General features: G+C 43.8%; 1 long non-coding RNA gene across 4 annotated transcripts; it reads left to right on the forward strand.

Annotated features, from left to right (window-relative positions):
* The first annotated feature begins 1,644 nt into the window (after window positions 1-1,644).
* On the forward strand, window positions 1,645-9,519 carry LOC308594374. 4 transcript variants are annotated; one of them, XR_014011397.1, is made up of 3 exons: window positions 1,691-1,939; window positions 8,623-8,919; window positions 9,505-9,519. It is a non-coding gene; the product is annotated as an uncharacterized lncRNA (long non-coding RNA). The 4 variants fall into 4 exon arrangements; XR_014011398.1 differs by having other exon boundaries at window positions 9,501-9,515; XR_014011399.1 differs by lacking the exon at window positions 9,505-9,519 and adding an exon at window positions 9,484-9,498.
* The last annotated feature ends 8,291 nt before the right edge of the window (window positions 9,520-17,810 follow it).

Here is a 17,810-nt window from a genome sequence, read left to right on the forward strand (position 1 = left end):
TTGGTTAGAGAACTGCGTTGCAAAATTCAGAAAAAGTGTGAATCTTGAAAGATCCCTGTGTTTCTGTTTGTGTATTGTTTCGGAAAGGGAGAATTCATAAGGTTCACCTAAAAATGCAAGCTGGATCTCCCCCTTCCCTACTGTATTTAGTATTACTAAAGTGTTACACATCATCAGTGCTGAATATCAGTAGCTGCCAAACCAGGGATAACCTTGGAAAATATTTACTGTCAGAATTCACAGGGGATCTTTTTCGGAGCTAGATGAGTTTTAGCTCCATGAAGGTTGGAGTGAAGGCGTTAGCTGGAAAAGTCACACAGAACAGAACCCGGAGTGCTATTAACAGCTAAAACCCCCCTTTTTTTCTTACTTGAGCAGCTAATGGCTCCAGTACATGGTTTTTTGATATTCCATGCTTCATTTATATTACAAATCTCATGGACTGCATCTGTGAAGTCTGTAATCTGCCGAGGCATATAATTACCAGATTTAAATAACAATATCTTGGTGCAGCTATAACTCCCACTGACAAAAAAAAGTCTTAAGAAAAAAAAGGGGGGGGAGTCTTTTGAGCTAATTTTCAATAGCCTTCCTCCCCGTATATCAAGAAAGCAAATAACTGCATGTCATTTTGCAAAGTAACAGCACCAGGTGACATCAACTTCATAGCAGAAATATTTCTTTGAAATGGTGCAAAAATAGCAGGGGGTTCTTGTTCCTTTATGCACAAAGAGTACCACAAACTAAACTAAAAAAAGGGAAGCATTTTTTTAAAAAAGCATGTATTATATTTCTATTTTGTCTTTCTTCCAGGACAGGCAAGGATGGGAAGAGATATATTCTCCTCACCTGTGGCTTTCTCTTTCTCTTCCAAACCCCAAGAATGTGAATCTTGCAGAATTAGTTTAAGACATTCCTGTTGAAACTGGCATAATGTGGCCATAGATATATAGAGGAATAAGTTAGGGTAATTAGCATACTGTTAATTTTACCCCCCCCCCCCGGGACCTTGGGACCGGATGACTTGAATCTTCCATTTCCAGAAAGGCAAAAGTTGGAGAGAGCTGTTGCTTTCAGGAGCTGAACAAATTACTGTATCAATGGCATTTAATAGCTCTTAATGTTATGGATTGGAATTATTTAATGTTACTGAAAAATGCTTTATCCAGCACAATGAAATCATTGATTACAAATTTATAGATTGCAGCAAAGTTATCGTGGGCTGAGCACTGGGAAAACTCTTAACCCCCAGCAGTTCAGGAATGTTGGCTGAAATATTTGGCTTTGACAGAGTTGGTTAAATTAACAGAAATAATCTGTAGGAACAAAGGATTTGCTATGAACTGAGACTTCCGGTTCACTGCAAAGGGGAAGGGGGAGCTAGTGACTTTCAGGGGAAGCCAGGGAGACTGGAGAGGACCCACTGTGCCTGCAGCCAGCTCCCTTCAAGCGCAAAACAATTTTATTATGTGCTTTGTGTTTGTATTTTGTATTTTTATGCTGTGAACTACCCTGAGATATTGAGATGAAGGGTTGTTAACAAACAAACAAACAAATGTGCCCCCCCAAAGATTTACAATTTGTCTTGATTGAAAGGGCAAAACTCATCACAGTGCATCATGGGTAAATGGCCTGTTGTTCCCATGGTAACACCTTGTGGCTTCACCCAGCGTCACAATGGACAGCTGGCCTATAACAGGCTTGGACCAAGGCAAACATTCCAGAGACATCAGGGCTGCTGTTCAGCCCACAGGTGGGGCTCCTGCTGTTCGCCCAGACCTTGCACACCAAAGGAACTGAAACAACATGGCGAGATTCCAACACAGCAGGAGCAGCAGCAGGAACTGCAAATGGATGGCGAAAAGGGGACGCCGTGGGGGCGGCTCCGGACGGCGGGGCAAAGGGAGGAGGAGGGGAAGACGCGGCGGAAGGAGAAAAGGTGGGTCCCAGGGTTTGATTTGTGTCTTGGGCCCCTCTTGAGATTTAGTCATGTTTGGTGTTGTCAGGGTAAAATCTGGACATGCGGTAACTCTTTGGGCCTCTAGTGACCCATAGAGAGAACCAGTGGTGGCTGGCTCATTTGAAGCAAATAGGGAATGGGCCCACCAACTGCAGCTAGCCCCCAAACAGCTTCCCAGCTGCTTGCCTTCTTTCTTATATCCAACCTAGGAGTAGCACTGCCTGGGGCAGCTTCTTCCAGATTAGTCTCAGTGTTGCCATTCATAGAACTCAGCAGGGAGGAGAACATAGCTGTCAACTTTTCCCTTTTCTTGCAAGGAATCCTATTCACAATAAGGGAAATTCCCTTGGGAAAAGTGGACATCTATGGAGGAGAATAGGAGGAAAATTAGAATTAGGTGGCTGTGTCTGCCATTAGCTCTGGCGCCATCTACTGTTGACCTCCCTGCCTTCCACTCTACCAGTCCCAATGGACACTGACCACCACTGGAGATGGCCAAGATACTTGGGGTAACCTGGCCATCTGTACCAGGTTGCACCAATCTTTGAGGGACCATAGGCACATTTGCATCCTGGAAAAGCTATTGTTGAGTAACACACACATCCTGCAACCAAGCACACAACACAACCTTTTCTACTGGGTTCAACAAAACGATTCTTTCAGCAGAGGTGAAGTGGATAAGGGGGCGAGGACCCCTGTGGGCACCGGGGAAGGCCTCTGCAAGCACCCTGAGCCGTATCATCTTGTCAAGTGGCCATGCTGACTGGGACTTCTGGGAGTTGTAGCCCAAAAAGTTCTGAAGGGCGTCAAGTTGGCCAATGCAGTTGTAGAGGATTCTTCATAACAATGGGTCCTGCCATGGGAGCATATTCACCCAGTTCTTTTCCAGCTGTACTGGCTCCCGGTGGAGTACAGGGTCAGATTTAAGGTTTTGACCTTTAAAGCCCTTCATGGCCTAGGACCCTCGTACCTATGGGACCGCCTCTCCAGGTATGCCCCATGGAGGACCTTAAGGTCCATAAATAGAAACACCCTAGTGGCCCTGGGCCCTAAGGAAGTCAGATTAACCACAACCAGAGCTAGGGCCTTTTCAACACTGACTCTGGCCTGGTGGAACACTCTGTCTCATGAGACCAGGGCCCTGCAGGATCTGATTTCTTTCTGCAGGGCCTGTAAGACGGAGTTGTTCCACCTGGCTTTTGGCTTGGAATTAATTTGATCCCCTCTTTCTTTTTCCCTTTTTCCTTCTGTGATGGAACTCCTACTTGGGGACTTCCCTGGCTTTTTTTCTGGCCCACGTAGGACCACTCTGGATAGTTAGCCTTTGTGAAGACGTGACATTTTCATCCCCCAAAAAGTTTTTGAGTTTCTGCTGAAATGAGGCTACATTTTAATGTTGTATTTTAATCTTGTTTTTCAAGTTGTATTACAATCAATTGTTTTATATCTGGTGTTAGCCGCCCTGAGCCCAATTTTGGCTGGGGAGTGCGGGGTATTAATAAAATTTATTATTATTATTAATGATCAAAACTGTTGTGCGGTAATTAACTTCCTCTTTCAGAAATGAACATGTGCCTAGGAAGAGTACTTATTTGACTTGACCCTGCCTTTATTCAATAGCTTGTTCACTTGCCCTTAAACAACTCCTATATCAAGTCTGTTCATTCATGGGAGGGGCAACACTCTAGGGGAAACGGCCATTGGAGATAAGGACAGCAGAAGTGCTTGCTGGTTTTTGCCAATGGCCCATCTAGCCCACTTCTTACAGAGGCCAACCAGATGATGATGATGATGATGATGATTATTATTATTATTTATACCCCACCCATCTGGCTGGGTTTCCCCAGCCACTCTGGGCAGCTTCCAACAAAATATTAAAATACAGTAATGCATCAAACATTAAAAGCTTCCCTAAACAGGGCTGCCTTAAGATGTCTTCAAAAAGTCAGGTAGTTGTTGTTCCCTTTGACATCTGGTGGGAGGGCGTTCCACAGGGCGGGTGCCACTACCAAGAAGGCCCTCTGCCTGGTTCCCTGTAATTTGGCTTCTCGTAGTGATGAAACTGCCAGAAGGTCCTCAGCGCTGGACCTCAGTGTCCAGGTAGAACAATGGGGGTGGAGACGCTCCTTCAGATATACTGGACCGAGGCTGTTTGGGGCTTTAAAGGTCAGCAACCAACACTTTGAATTGTGCTCGGAAACGTACTGGGAGCCAATGTAGGTCTTTCAAGACCAGTGTTATGTGGTCTCGGCAACTGCTCCCAGTCACCAGTCTAGCTGCCGCATTCTGGATTAGTTGTAGTTTCCGGGTCACCTTCAAAGGTAGCCCTACGTAGAGCGCATATAGATGCCTGAAGGAAGCCAGCAAACAGGATATGAGCATCTGAGCATTCTCCCCTCCTGTGGTTTCCATCAGCTGATATTCAGAAGCATTGCTGCTTCCAGCTGTGGTGGCAGAGCATAGTCATCATGCTAGTACAGTGGTGCCCCGCAAGACGAATGCCTCGCAAGACGGAAAACCCGCTAGACGAAAGAGTTTTCCGTTTTTGAGCTGCTTCGCAAGACGAATTTCCCTATGGGCTTGCTTCGCAAGACAAAAACGTCTTGCGAGTGTTCCGATTTCCCCCCGCTTTCCCCCCTTTTTTCTAAGCCGCTAAGCCGCTAATAGCCTTTTAGCCGCTAATCCGCTAAGCCTTTAATAGCCGCTAAGCCTTTAATAGGCGCTAAACCGCTAATAGCGCTAATCCACTAAGCCGCTAAGAGGGTTGCTTCGCAAGACGAAAAAACCGCTAGACGAAGAGACTCGCGGAACGGATTAATTTCTTCTTGCGAGGCACCACTGTATCCCTTGGTAGCCTTCTTCTCCATGACTTTGTCCAATCCTCTTTTAAAGCCATACAAATTTCTGACTGCCACTGCCTCCTGTAGGAGTGAGTTCCATAGTTTAGCTGTGTGCTGGTGAATAAGTCAATTTACATTCCAGTTTTATTAAACTAAATAGCTTCAATTCGACTTGAATAAATGTGCCATTAGCTGTTACCGTTTTGAATATTATTGTGCTATTATCTTCCTTAGTGGGATGTGTAAACTGCTATTCTGAAAAATGTTTTCTGTTGGGTAAAGGGCACTGGGGATGCGTTCGTGGAAGCAAGCGGGCAGTGACCTGAAAAAGTTTGGGAACCACTGGGCTGGTCAACTTTCTCCATGAAATCCACCTTCCTGCACAATCTCGTTCATGGGTAGGCAAACTAAGGTCCGGGGGCTGGATCCGGCCCAATCACCTTCTAAATCTGGCCCACGGATGGTCCAGGAATCATCGTGTTTTTACATGAGTAGAATGTGTCCTTTTATTTAAAATGCATCAGTGGGTTATTTGTGGGGCCTGCCTGGTGTTTTTACTTGAGTAGAATGTGTGCTTTTATTTAAAATGCACCTCTGGGTTATTTGTGGGGCACAGGAATTCGTTCATTATTATTTTTTAAATATAGTCCACCCCCCCAAGGTCTGAGGAACAGTGGACTTGCCCCCTGCTGAAAAAGTTTGCTGACCCCTGCTCTAGTTAGTGGTGATCATAGAATCATAGAATCATAGAGTTGGAATAGACCACAAGGGCCAGCGAGTCCAACCCCCTGCCAAGCAGGAAGGGCCTATTCAAACTGGCCTTTTACACAACAGTTCTTTCCACATTCCACCCTTCAGATGATCCCCTATTCTTTCATCCCCTTCTGCTATCATGAACTTTTTTTCTGTGCCTTGATCTAATGCTTTAGTGCATTAGAGCATTTTTCCCCCTTTTGGAAAAAAACCCAAAATGGCAGCCAACAGAAAATATGGTGGAACCCATTGGTGGCTGCCATTTTTGTGAGTGCCGGATGCCATTTTGTTTCCCCTCCCACCAATCCCCTACGTTAGCACAAAACAGGAGGCAGCAAAATAGCCAAGAGGTTGCACTTTTCAAGAGCTTTGCTGCTTCTCACAGCCAAAAAAAATTAAAATTAGTATTAAGAATAAGAATAATAGCCACTCACCTGTGCTATAAGGTAAGCCTCCCCTCTGTGAACATGAGGGCATCCACACTGGAAGGCGGTGCCAATGCTGTTTTGCTAAGGGCTCCCTCAAATTTGGGTGGGTTTTGCCAGCCTTGGTGCAGTGATTCTACTGCCCTTAAGCCTCCATGAAACCTATGCTTGAACTAAAAAGGCCAATGTGAATAGGAGGCATGGAACATGCATGTCAGTGCTACCACCAATGTTCTGCACTCACACAGCCTCATGTGCATGATTATCTTGCCTACTTTTTAACATTGGCCTACCTGTGTTGAGCAGGAAGGTCTGAAAGCACCTTCTAAGGGCATTTGGTGCCCATGCTTGGAAGCATCCCCTGCCAACATAAGGAGAGTCCTGCTTAATCAGGCCAAAGGCTCACCCAGTTGACCATCCTAATCTCACATTGGCCAGCATGATGCCTCTTGGAAGCCCAGAAGCAGGACCTGAACGTGAGAACCCCCCTTTCACTTGCAGTTCCCAGCAATTGGTACTCTTTAGGTCTCAACATTTACACATCAGTTCATGATTGTTGTTGTGTTGTTGTTTTTTCCTCCTAGCAGACATTTTTGCAAAGCAAAAATTCCCCCAAGAAAGTATATTTCTGTATGTTGTTTCCCCTCAAATATGCATTTTTATGTACACTTTACCTTAGTATGTGAATTTTTTTGCCTATTACGTGACTGGAGAACTGCACTGCAAAATTTAAAGATGTACAGTCGTACCTTGGTTCTCAAAAAGAATGCGTTTCGGGAGTCCGTTCAACTCCCGGAACCATTCGAAAACCAAGGCTCGGCTTCCAATTGGCTGCAGCCAACCGGAAGCCGCAGAACCTGCGCCGAATGTTCAGCTTCCGAAAATTGTTCAAAAACTGAAACATTCACTTCCGGGTTTCTATTGTTCAGGAGCTGATTTCTTCGGGAGCCAAGGCTTTTGAGATCCAAGGTACGACTGTATGCAATTTGGAGGACGGCTGTATTTTTGGTTCTCATATTATTTCAGAAAGTGCTTTTCAGATAAGTTTGCCTTTAAATGGGAACAGAATCCGATTTCTCCCCTTTCCCCACTATGAAAATAAATGGAGATGGATGCACTATAAAAAGTGTAAAATAAATAAATGAATGAATGAATATTGAGTAAATGAATGGACTATTTTTTGTTTGTTTGTAAGAAGGTCAAATAATTTGCCCAACCCTTTGCAAAGCCAGTGACTGCTTCCAGCTCAGCATTGGAATTTTGCAATGCATTCATGTACTTCTTTTTGGAAACAGCTTTTGTCAATGCCAATTAAGTCTTCAGCATGTGAAAAAGCTCTTGAGATACAAAGAGAGGCGACTTGGTGTCCTCCCCTATTTATCTATACACCACTCTCAGTCGTGGTGCACAGTCAAGTATCAACAACAGAGCAGAACACAGTGGTAAATAATTGATATTTAAATGATTGGCTGCTGAATAATACAAATCAACAGCACGTCACTGTCTCTTGAAATATTTCCAGCACCAGGAAAACAAAGCGAGGAATGAAAGCTGGAGAAAACTAGCGCATCACCATTGAGCCTCCATGTGAGGAGTGGTATATCTTTTAAAAAAACATAAGCCTATAGTGAATGTATAACATTTTTACAGTCACAGAGATCCTCCAAAAGAATCCTAGGATTTAAAGGGATGATTTGGAAACTATGCAAGATGGATATGAAAGTCAGGATGGTGGATGTGAACTCACGTAATCTTCACCCCTGTGTCTCACATTTTGCTCCATTTCAGATCCACAGTGAATACTATGACATGGTATGAAGGCTGCTTTTCAGAATTTTAACCCCACCCCACCTTTTAAAAGACATATATTTAGCTGCTTAGAAAAGCTACGAAGTTTGGCTGCTGTGAAACACTAATGAATGTTGAATTTTCATGCATCTAGTTTTACCTCCTTTTGAGGTTTTTCAGTTAATTCTCTGCTATTTTTACCATACTGTGTCATTTTAAAATGTCTTAAAATGCTAACTTTGTTTTGTTTGAGCAGATGAAATAAAATTACAATATATTAAAAAAGGAAAAAAGGAAAAGAAAGAAAAGAAAAGAAAATGGTGCTGACAGCTCTCAGAAAATTTTACAAAACAAAGACTATCCACATTAATGCATGACTGTCTCTATGGTTTTAAGTTCACACATTACTATTCAAGTGGAAGGGAACAAACTTTAAAAAAACAATAATGCAAAAACTGGCAGAGACCAAATTTCAACCTTTTTTCCAATAGAACCAGGGTGTGAAATCTGACAGAAACACGAGTCCTTAGAATTACATTGGCCCTAAATTTCTTTCCTCTTTTAAGAAGTCTAATAAGCGGATTTTTTTTTTAAAAAAATCCTAGTTGTGTAAGTAATTAACTGTTATTATATATATGTTTGCTTTAGACATGTTTTCTTGCATTGTGAAATTGCTTTGAGATGCTTCCTTAGGAAGTGATTTATAAATGAAATTAATAACAATAAGGCGTCAGACAGCACTGGGACAGATGCACTAACAAAGACCCATCACAAGGACTATACGACCCTTTGGGTCCTTTTCAACTCTGCAATTCTGTGATTCTATGGAAACCTTACTTTACCTTTTTCTCCCCAGGTGGCAAAAGCCGGAGAGGTGGGCGGAGGAGAAAGAGAACATGTCAGGCCCCATGAAACCCAAAGCCTCAGGCTATTGCCCTGTTCAATCTCTACTAAACAACACTCGAGAGCCATCCCCCATCAGACTACCTGAGGCAACCTCACCCTACAAGATCCCAGCAACTTGCTTGAGAATGAACAGTGTCCTCTGTCAATAAACTCTGAAATGCCATCACCACCACAATGAAATTTCTGGTTGGTTCTGTCATAGGGGCAATTGTTTGCAATGAGCAGCCTGGGAAACCCAGCCAGACAGGTGGGGTATAAATAAATTTATTATTATCATTATTATGTAAACTCCTTCATGCAAATAGTTGGCTGCCTAGGTTCTTGGGATGTGGGAGAAACAGCCTTTCCCAGATGAATGAATGGGTCTTTGCCATGAGTGTGCATTTGTTAGACTTTTAGTCTTGCTTTATACACATTTGTTTTATTTGTGTTTTTAACTATTTTTTATGATCTTATGTCTAAACCACCTTAGACAATGGTCTAGAAAGTGATTAATTAATTAATTAATTAATTAATTAATTAATTGCAATATTGGTCAGAATCATAATACAATCATACCTTGGGTTCATGAGCCAAGGCACACTGGAGCAAACTTGGGGGAGGACTCCACTGAGGACACTATTAATGTTCACACTGGAGAGGAAGGGGTTAAAGTACATAGTGCCTCAGCTCATCAAAAAATGTGACAGCAGGGAAGCCTATGTTCTGGTCCTTGTGTGCCAGTTTAAAAAACAAAAACCAGTCATTGGCCAAGGCTGTAGAAAAGCGAAATAGTTTCAGAATGTTGTTTATTTCTTAAATTTTGTGTTAGTTCCTCCTTTCTTTCAGCCAGGGCTCAGGGCAGGTGATATTTAACAGGCGATAAAACATGAAGAGAATGCACTCGAAAGGGCTGGCCATCTGCTGCTTCAGACAAAGCATTCAATGCGCCATCAAGAGCACTCCCACATGGAAGACAGTGAAGGAGATGAACGATCAGAAGCAAACAAGCCTATAACATTATCTGCACACTGAATCGCTCTGGTGTGAACACTTTTCTATGGAAGACATGATCCTACCAGGAACATTGTTGGGCAAACACCACTCCTTAAAAGTTCATGCCTTCAAAATGAAATATTACCTATGTGATTTAGTGTAGGATGCATCCAGCCAGGAGCCGACCTATAACTGGGCCTTACTGTTTGTCCATGTAGTTCAGAACTGAGGAACCCCAGGTGCTCCAATGATTGTTGGACTACAACACCCATCAGCCCTGGACAACGTGTCCGGTTGGGATGATGGGAAATGTAGTCCAGCAACACCTGGAGGGCCTGAGATTCCTCACCCCTAATCTAGCTGAATACAGTAAACTCTTGCCATGGCTTCCTAAGGCTGTTATGGAACAGTCCTTTCAAACTCAACACCCATGCGCAGGTGGGAGAGTTAGTTCAATGACAATTTAAGGGGTGTTTTTGCCCTCTTCCAAATGGTCTCAGCAGAGAAGATTCCATGGCCGTGATCTAGCATCTTCTCATTTCCCCAGACCCTTGCTTTAAAAGGGTTTAATAGCTGCTAGTTTGGCCAGGAGCATAGCCCTGACTGTCATTGCCATGGTTCTTGCTCTGGAGTGCTCTGGTGTTGCGGCATATCTGGGGAAATGAACCTGGTTTCAAGAGCACAGGGGAGCTGTCCAGCAGCTTCAGCACGTTTGTGAACTACGCATTGCTTAGTTGTGGAATTAGTAGCTGATCCATAGAGCTGTTGCACCAGCAACCACAGTGGCCAGGGGTGTGGAACCTGTGGCCCCCCATTTGTTGTTGTTGTACTCCACATCGGCCCCAACAAGTATAATCAATGGCCAGGGATTGTGGGTGCTGGAGCCCAGGGTCTCCCAAAGGGCCAGAGATTCTATATCTGTGTACTAGACAGCAGTTGAGAATTGATGGAACAATTCTGGTTGCTCCACCGCATCTGGTGTCCTTGTGGGGCTCTGAACCTGACTGTACTTTAGGAAGCTTTCCTGTTTATCAGCAGGCTCTGAAATGGACTGCCTTGTGATGCCAGATGAGAACTGTGCTGTCAGTCCTGAGCTTTGCCTCAGGCTCACTGACTTTTTTTTTTGGAGTTCCAGGTGTGACTATGGGGTGTCTAGAGTCAGTAGTGAGTCATTGGGGGCATATTAGATCACCCCAATTCTGCCATTTCTCTGATCCGTGAACCCCAGGCAGCATTTCAGCTTGGGTTATGATGTCAGGATGCCCTTGTTAGAATTCCTGCTCCATGATTGCAGTCATGGGGGTTTTGTCTTTCACATGACGGTATATGTTTTGACTCCACAGAGTGGGAAGTGATGGAGACACTGTTACTGTGTTCTGTGAAGTGGGACTATTGTCCTTTGTTCTTTCTCTCTTTGCTGTCTGATGCTAGAGAGAGAGGGAGCCATGTTGCAGTGCTCCGTGTGTGTTTATATGTAAATAAAGTAGATTAGCCAAAATGCTGAGTTTCTGAGGTCTGTTACGCAACTGCGCAAACTCTGCGGATCCCTAAGTGTGCCAATGTCGGTTGGCATCGGTCGCTGTGATGTTCAAGATGAAGAAAGCTTCTGAAGCTCCCAAACAATCGACCAGGAGGGAGAGAACATGCCAGTCGGGCATATGTCTCTGCCAGGGTCCTACTCGAGTGTAGGCTGAACTCCTGACAGCCCTGTCTCCCTTCTTTTTCACGTTTGAGTTGTAGCCACAGTGCTGGTTTAACTAAATGGTCCTTTGGCCTGATCCAGCAGGGCTCCCCTTTGGGATGATGATGATGATGGTCCAGGGGCAGGGTGAGCCGCCCATAGGGCGGGACGCAACATGTGGCCTCCAGACTCTGCCTGCCTCCTCCCACTCAGCCACCCTACAGCAGGGGGAGAGGCAGCGGGTGGACCGTTTGGGCAGCATGAAGCCTGCGCGCGTCCAAGCCATCGCGTCTCTCCCAGGAGAGATGTGTGGCTCGGGTGCACTGCAGGCCCCATGGTGAGTGCCATCCGGCATTTTGTCACCTCCCTCAATGGTGACACCCAGAGTGGACCGCACCCACCGCACCCCCCTTCCTCTGCCCCTGGTGATGGGTCTAGTGGATGTGATTCTGGCCCTTTCTATGCATTCATTATAAAAGGCATGTGAGTAAAATGTAATTTATCTTATTAGCTATGCAGGAAGCCATTTAAATATGTTGTTTGAGTGAGCACTAGATAATAAAAAAATGCAAATTCTTCTTGAGATTTATGCAGTAATGTAAAATGATGTACTGTATTGCCATCTGCTTTCAGCCACTTGGGTGTTATAAAGTGCAGCGCAGCATCGGAACCAAATGATTTAGAGAAACATTTGAAGCGGCTTTCGGGGAGATGGAAATTGATCCAACAAAGGCTGCCATTTCCTATCTTGGTTCTAATCCAGGCAACACAGTTGCACAAAGCTTTCATGTCAGTTCCTTGAACTACTTACCTGCAGGCTGGAAGCCTTTTCCAATCTCACCCTTATTGGGCCTTTCAGTCAAATGACATTTGAGTCACCTGCTTTCAGGCTTCTGCAAAGACAGGTCAAAATAAAATGGGATGGTTTCCTTATGGGAGGTTGGCAATACAACAATGGCATTCCCAACAAAAGCACCTACTGGGAATTTGGGATCATGGTGATGATTGACAGCAATGGATGTGGTAGTTAGTCGGTCTGTGCCCTAAGCATCTTACAATATAAAATTTGACACTGGGAGAGAAGACATGCAAAAGCAGCGAGGGAAGAAGGTAAATGAGAGCAGATTTTGCTTGCATTTTGCTAACAAGGCATGCTGATTTGATAAACTGCTTCTCCCAGGAAAAGCTCAAGCAACTCATCAGTTTTGAGACAGGACTGAAATGCATGATCAGCACATCCATGCAGTGCAACCATTTCAGACTGCAGGTGGGGAAAATGTGTGTTTGAGTTTTCCTCCTTGCAAAACCTAACAGCTACTTGCACATGGGAAACGGCAGGCAGAAGACTGAACTAGAACTGCTCTTGCTGACATTCAATGTTTTATATTTGCACAGAGTTTTCAATGTGGGAAAGAATTCAAACAACCAATTCTCACTGCCGCTTTCAGCCTGAAACGGCACAGCCCAGCAAAAGCTGTACCACATGACGGCTCTGACAGTGCCTTTCAGCTCCAAGAAAATACAGACAGTTCACCTGGAATTTTGGGTCAAAATAAAAAAATTCCTTCCAGTAGCACCTTAAAGACCAACTAAGTTAGTTCTTGGTATGAGCTTTCGTGTGCATGCACACTTCTTCAGATACACTGAAACAGAAGTTGCCAGATCCTTCTATATAGTGAGAAGGTGGGGAGGGGTATTACTCAGAAGGGTGGTGGGAATGGGAGATTGGCAGATAGCTGAGATGAGCCTGTTGACGACTCTTAATGACTGTAATAGGTCTTACAGGAAAAGGCAAGGGGTGAGAAGGTGAGAAATGGCTTAGTCATGTATAATGAGATAAGAATCCAATGTCTCTGTTCAGGCCAGGTCTCTCCATGGTTTTAAGTTTGGTAATGAGTTGCAATTCAGCAGCTTCTCTTTCCAGTCTATTTCTGAAATTCCTTTGTAGTAAAACAGCTACTTTGAGATCTTGTATAGAATGTCCTGGGAGATTGAAGTGTTCTCCTACTGGTTTCTCTGTTTTGTGATTCTTGATGTCAGATTTATTTCCTTTTATTCTTTGGCGTAAGGTTTGGCCTGTTTGTCCAATATAGAGAGCTGAAGGACACTGTTGGCATTTGATGGCATACACAATGTTAGATGATGAGCAATTAAATAGTCCCGAGATGGTATGTGTGATGTTGTTGGGGCCAGTAATGGTGTTGTCCGGGTGTATGTGGCAGCAAAGTTGGCATCTGGGTTTATTGCAGGCTCTGGTGCCAGTCTCCGTGTTAAGTCTGGTTGTAGTATTATTGTGGGTTAGGAGTTGTTTAAGATTGGGTGGCTGTCTGTAGGCAATGAAAGGTCTTCCTCCCAGAGCTTGAGAAAGAGAACTGTCATTGTCCAGGAGAGGTTGTAGATCTCTGATGATGCGTTGTACTGTTTTAACTTGGGAGCTGTATGTGATGACTAGAGGTGTTCTGTTATTTTCTTTTTTGGGTCTGTCTTGCAGCAAGTTTTAGTTTTGTACTTTTTAAATGTTTTAGGTGTTAACAATTGTATTTTTTACTCTGCTACACACTTCTCTGGGCTCCTGAGCGGCGGGGAAGCGGAATTTTTTTATTTTGACTATGGCAGACCAACACGGCTACCTATCTGTAACTGGAAACTTGGGGTGTTTCTTGTGTTATTTTAGCACATAGAAGGCAGGGGCAATGTGGTGTCATTATGCAGATTATAGAAACAGGAGAGAGATATTAAAGTGTTCTTGTGAAGGAAACTTAATATTGTGTAGGGGCTTTCACAGTGCCTCATATGAATAAGGGATGTTATAACATCCCTTATTCATATGCAACACAGATCTGTGGTAACATATAATACAAATCCTCAGCAAGAACTCTCAATATTGGGGTTCCTGTGACAACTTATTCCCTGAACTAACCACCTGTGGGACTTGACATCCTTCTGCAGGGCCTGCAAGATGGAGCTGTTCCACCTGGCCTTCGGTCAGTGCCCAGTCTGACCCCCTCCTTTGGTAATCCTCATAGAACTTTAGTCCCATCTATGGGACCTTGTAAGTTACCTCTTTGGCCCTTTTATCGGCTCATGTGGGACCAACATGGATAGCTGGCCCTGATGAATACTTGAGGTTCCCGACCCCTATGGTTGTAATTCATGGGCAGTCATTTAATTTTATCCTGATTCTAATTTTTAAGCTGTATTTTAATCAATTGTTTGATTGTGTTTTAATGTATCTGATATTTGATGTTAGCTGTCCTGAGCCCGGTCTTGGCCGGTGAGGGCGGGGTATAAATAAATATTTACTTACTTACTTACTTACAAAGCTGAGGCATGATGGAAATGAAAACTGCTTTATTAAAGGGGGAGAAAATACCATCATTATTAGAATGGCAAAGCAAGTTCTGTGAGTTTGTGGAAATGGCAAAATTGACGGCAATCATTAGAGGCCATTCAAATCAGAGAATAATTAAAGAGTGGGATGGAGTGAAGGAATACATGAAAAAATATGGCTCCGGAATTGGAATATTAATAGATCATGTGTAAAACGTGCAGGGGTAAGCAAGGAAATACAGTGGTGCCTCGCAAGACGAAAAGAATCTGTTCTGTGAGTCTCTTCATCTAGCGGTTTTTTCGTCTTGCGAAGCAAGCCCATTGACGGATTAGCGGATTAGTGCTATTAGCGCTATTAGCGGCTTTTAGCGGCTTATCGTCTTATCGGATCAGCTGATAAGCGGCTTAGCGGCTTAGAAAAAGGGGGGGAAGGAAAAAAAACCCACAGGAACTCGCAAGACATTTTCGTCTTGCGAAGCAAGCCCATAGGAGATTCGTTTTGCGAAGCACCTCCAAAACGGAAAACTATTTCATCTAGCGCAGGGGTCTGCAACCTTTAAGACAAAAAGAGCCACTTGGACCCATTTCCGAAGAAAAAAAATATGGGAGCTGCAAAACTCGTCATTATAAAAATAACTTTTTTGTCACTTTTTTATTATTTCTTTGTTTGACCCCTCGGAATTACTCCTCCTCATAGAAATAAACGTTAAATTTACAAGTTACCTTTTTGTGTTTGTGTGTTCTTCACTCCCCTTCAAAACAGTGACCAGCGTACATGCCCCCTTTCAATGCAGTGACCAGCATACATGCCCCTTACAATGTAGCGGGCGGGTGGGCGGGCGGAAAGGTGATGTCGGGACGGTGCGTGACTAACGCACGCACCGCCCCCATGCGACGTCACAGCCAGTACAGCGCCCACCACAGTGGGGAGTGTCGGGGCGCACAATGCGCCTCCTCCCCTCACTAGTATCCACCCCGGAGCCGCGGCAAAGGTGTAAAAGAGCCACATGTGGCTCCGGAGCCGCGGGTTGCAGACCCCTGGTCTAGCGAGTTTTCCGTCTTGCGAGGCATTCGTCTTGCGGGGCACCACTGTAATAAAAGAATCAATTCAATAATTATTAAACTACAACAACATATCAAGATGGAAGAAGTAAAAAAAATATTGAGATCGCACATGGGTGAAGGGGAGTGGGGGGTATAGCGGAATTTATACAAATTTCTAATATAATATTTCTAATTGCGTTGCATTTATATATAGCAAAGGGAAGTCTATAGCAATTAGGTATATTTTAATCTAGTCAGCTATGTAATAGGCTTATGTTACAAAACAAATATGGATTTTGAATTTGATGTTTGTAATTCTTTTTCGGTTTTGGAATAAAGTTTTTAAAAAATCTTACGAGTAAAAAAAGAAAAAAGAAAAAAAGAAAACTGCGTTATTATTAACAAGCACACAATGAAGGATAAAGCTTGACTGTCTCACTCTTAAAGATGCAGCATTTATTTTCCCGTCAGAAATATTGTTTCAGGTTTAAACAAGAACTTTACTTATATTCCCACACAACAGAACTGCTTCGATTAAATCTATTTCTTCCCAGAATGGCTATATGTTTTTATTCTGCCTGTAAAACACCTTTATTCCCTTTTCATGTGCTTTTACTCCACATGAGGAAATTAAACCACTTTATCCTGCCTGACAAATCCCTAAGGCCCCCTGAGCTACTTCCCTAGACACATCCAATCTGCTTGTTAAACTGTCCAATTCTCCCTTTAACGTCCCCAGTCTCTCTCGACTGGTCATTTCTCCCACGTTGCCATGATTGGCTAACTTTCTCCAGGAGAAGGTTTCTCCATCGAATATGCTTCTCTCCCTCATTTAATCCCCACAACAACCCTCAGAGAGAGGTTAGGCTGAGAGATGAAGACTGCTCCATGATCACCCAGTGAGCTTCATAGCTGAGAGGGGATTCGAACTCTGGTTTCCCAGGTCCTAGCATGACACTCTTAACTACTTCATCAACCTAGCTCTAGGGCACCTAGTAGGGGAAAGCTAGGTTCGAAGGAGCCGGGCTTTACAGGTGGATGAATGAATGAAGAAGCTAGCACAGCAGTGGTAGGAAAGCTAGAAGATTCTCCATTATAACAATCAGCTCTGATGCCTGCTGCTACAGGCACCCAGAGGCTTCTAGACACAGAGTAGTAAGCTATCCGGATGTTTTGCAAACTGAACGGTCTTCAAACAAAAACATCTTGGAGGTCCCGGGCCACAGGGAGGTTAGGCTGGCCTCAACCAGAGCCAGGGCTTTTTTTAGCCGTGGCCCCGATCTGGTGGAATGCTCTGCCACAAGAGACTAGGGCCCTGCAGGACTTGATACCTTTCCGCAGGGCCTGCAAGACAGAGCTGTTCCACCAGGCCTTTGTCCAAGGCACAGTCTGACCCCCTCCTTTGGTAATCCTCATAGAACTTTAGCCCAATGGTTGCCATTAATTTGATTCTGAATTGATTTTAGAATGACTTGATTTTAGAATGCTGTGTTACTTTTATTGTTGTTAGCCGCTCTGAGCCCAGCTTTGGCTGGGGAGGGTGGGATATAAATAAATTTCTATTATTATTATTATATTAATCCTGCATATGGCAAACAACTAAAAGGGTCCAAGTGTGGATGAAAAAGCAGATAAAGCCAAGAAAAAAAATCTGATTCTGCTGTGACTGGTTGCTGTGCTGCTCTGTATGAAGCCACTGTCTCAATTTGACTCCATATCTAAATAAATGTGTTTATTGCTGTGGTTGCGTATTGATATCAGCCCCGGGATATTGCACTAAAACCTTCATCAAGAGCCTCCTCCTATTAACCAGTACTTTCTTACATATGTTAAAGAGAAGTATAATAGAATCAGAATCGTAGAGTTGGAAGGGACTTCAAGGATCATCTAGCCCAATCCCCTGCAATACATTCTCTTCAGTAGCTTAGAACAAAGAAGCACCCAACATAGATGCCAACCAGATTAGTATACAGTATGCATAGACCTGAAATAGTATCTCTTCCATGTGACTGTTAACTAATCACCTTGTGATTGAGCCACAGAGATACAGCCCCACTAATGATTAACCAGGTAGACTCTTACAAACTTCATGGAAATTTCCAGCCATA

This window comes from Podarcis bocagei (genome assembly GCF_964188305.1).
Source record: "Podarcis bocagei genome assembly, chromosome: 9".
NCBI classification, from domain to species: domain Eukaryota; kingdom Metazoa; phylum Chordata; class Lepidosauria; order Squamata; family Lacertidae; genus Podarcis; species Podarcis bocagei.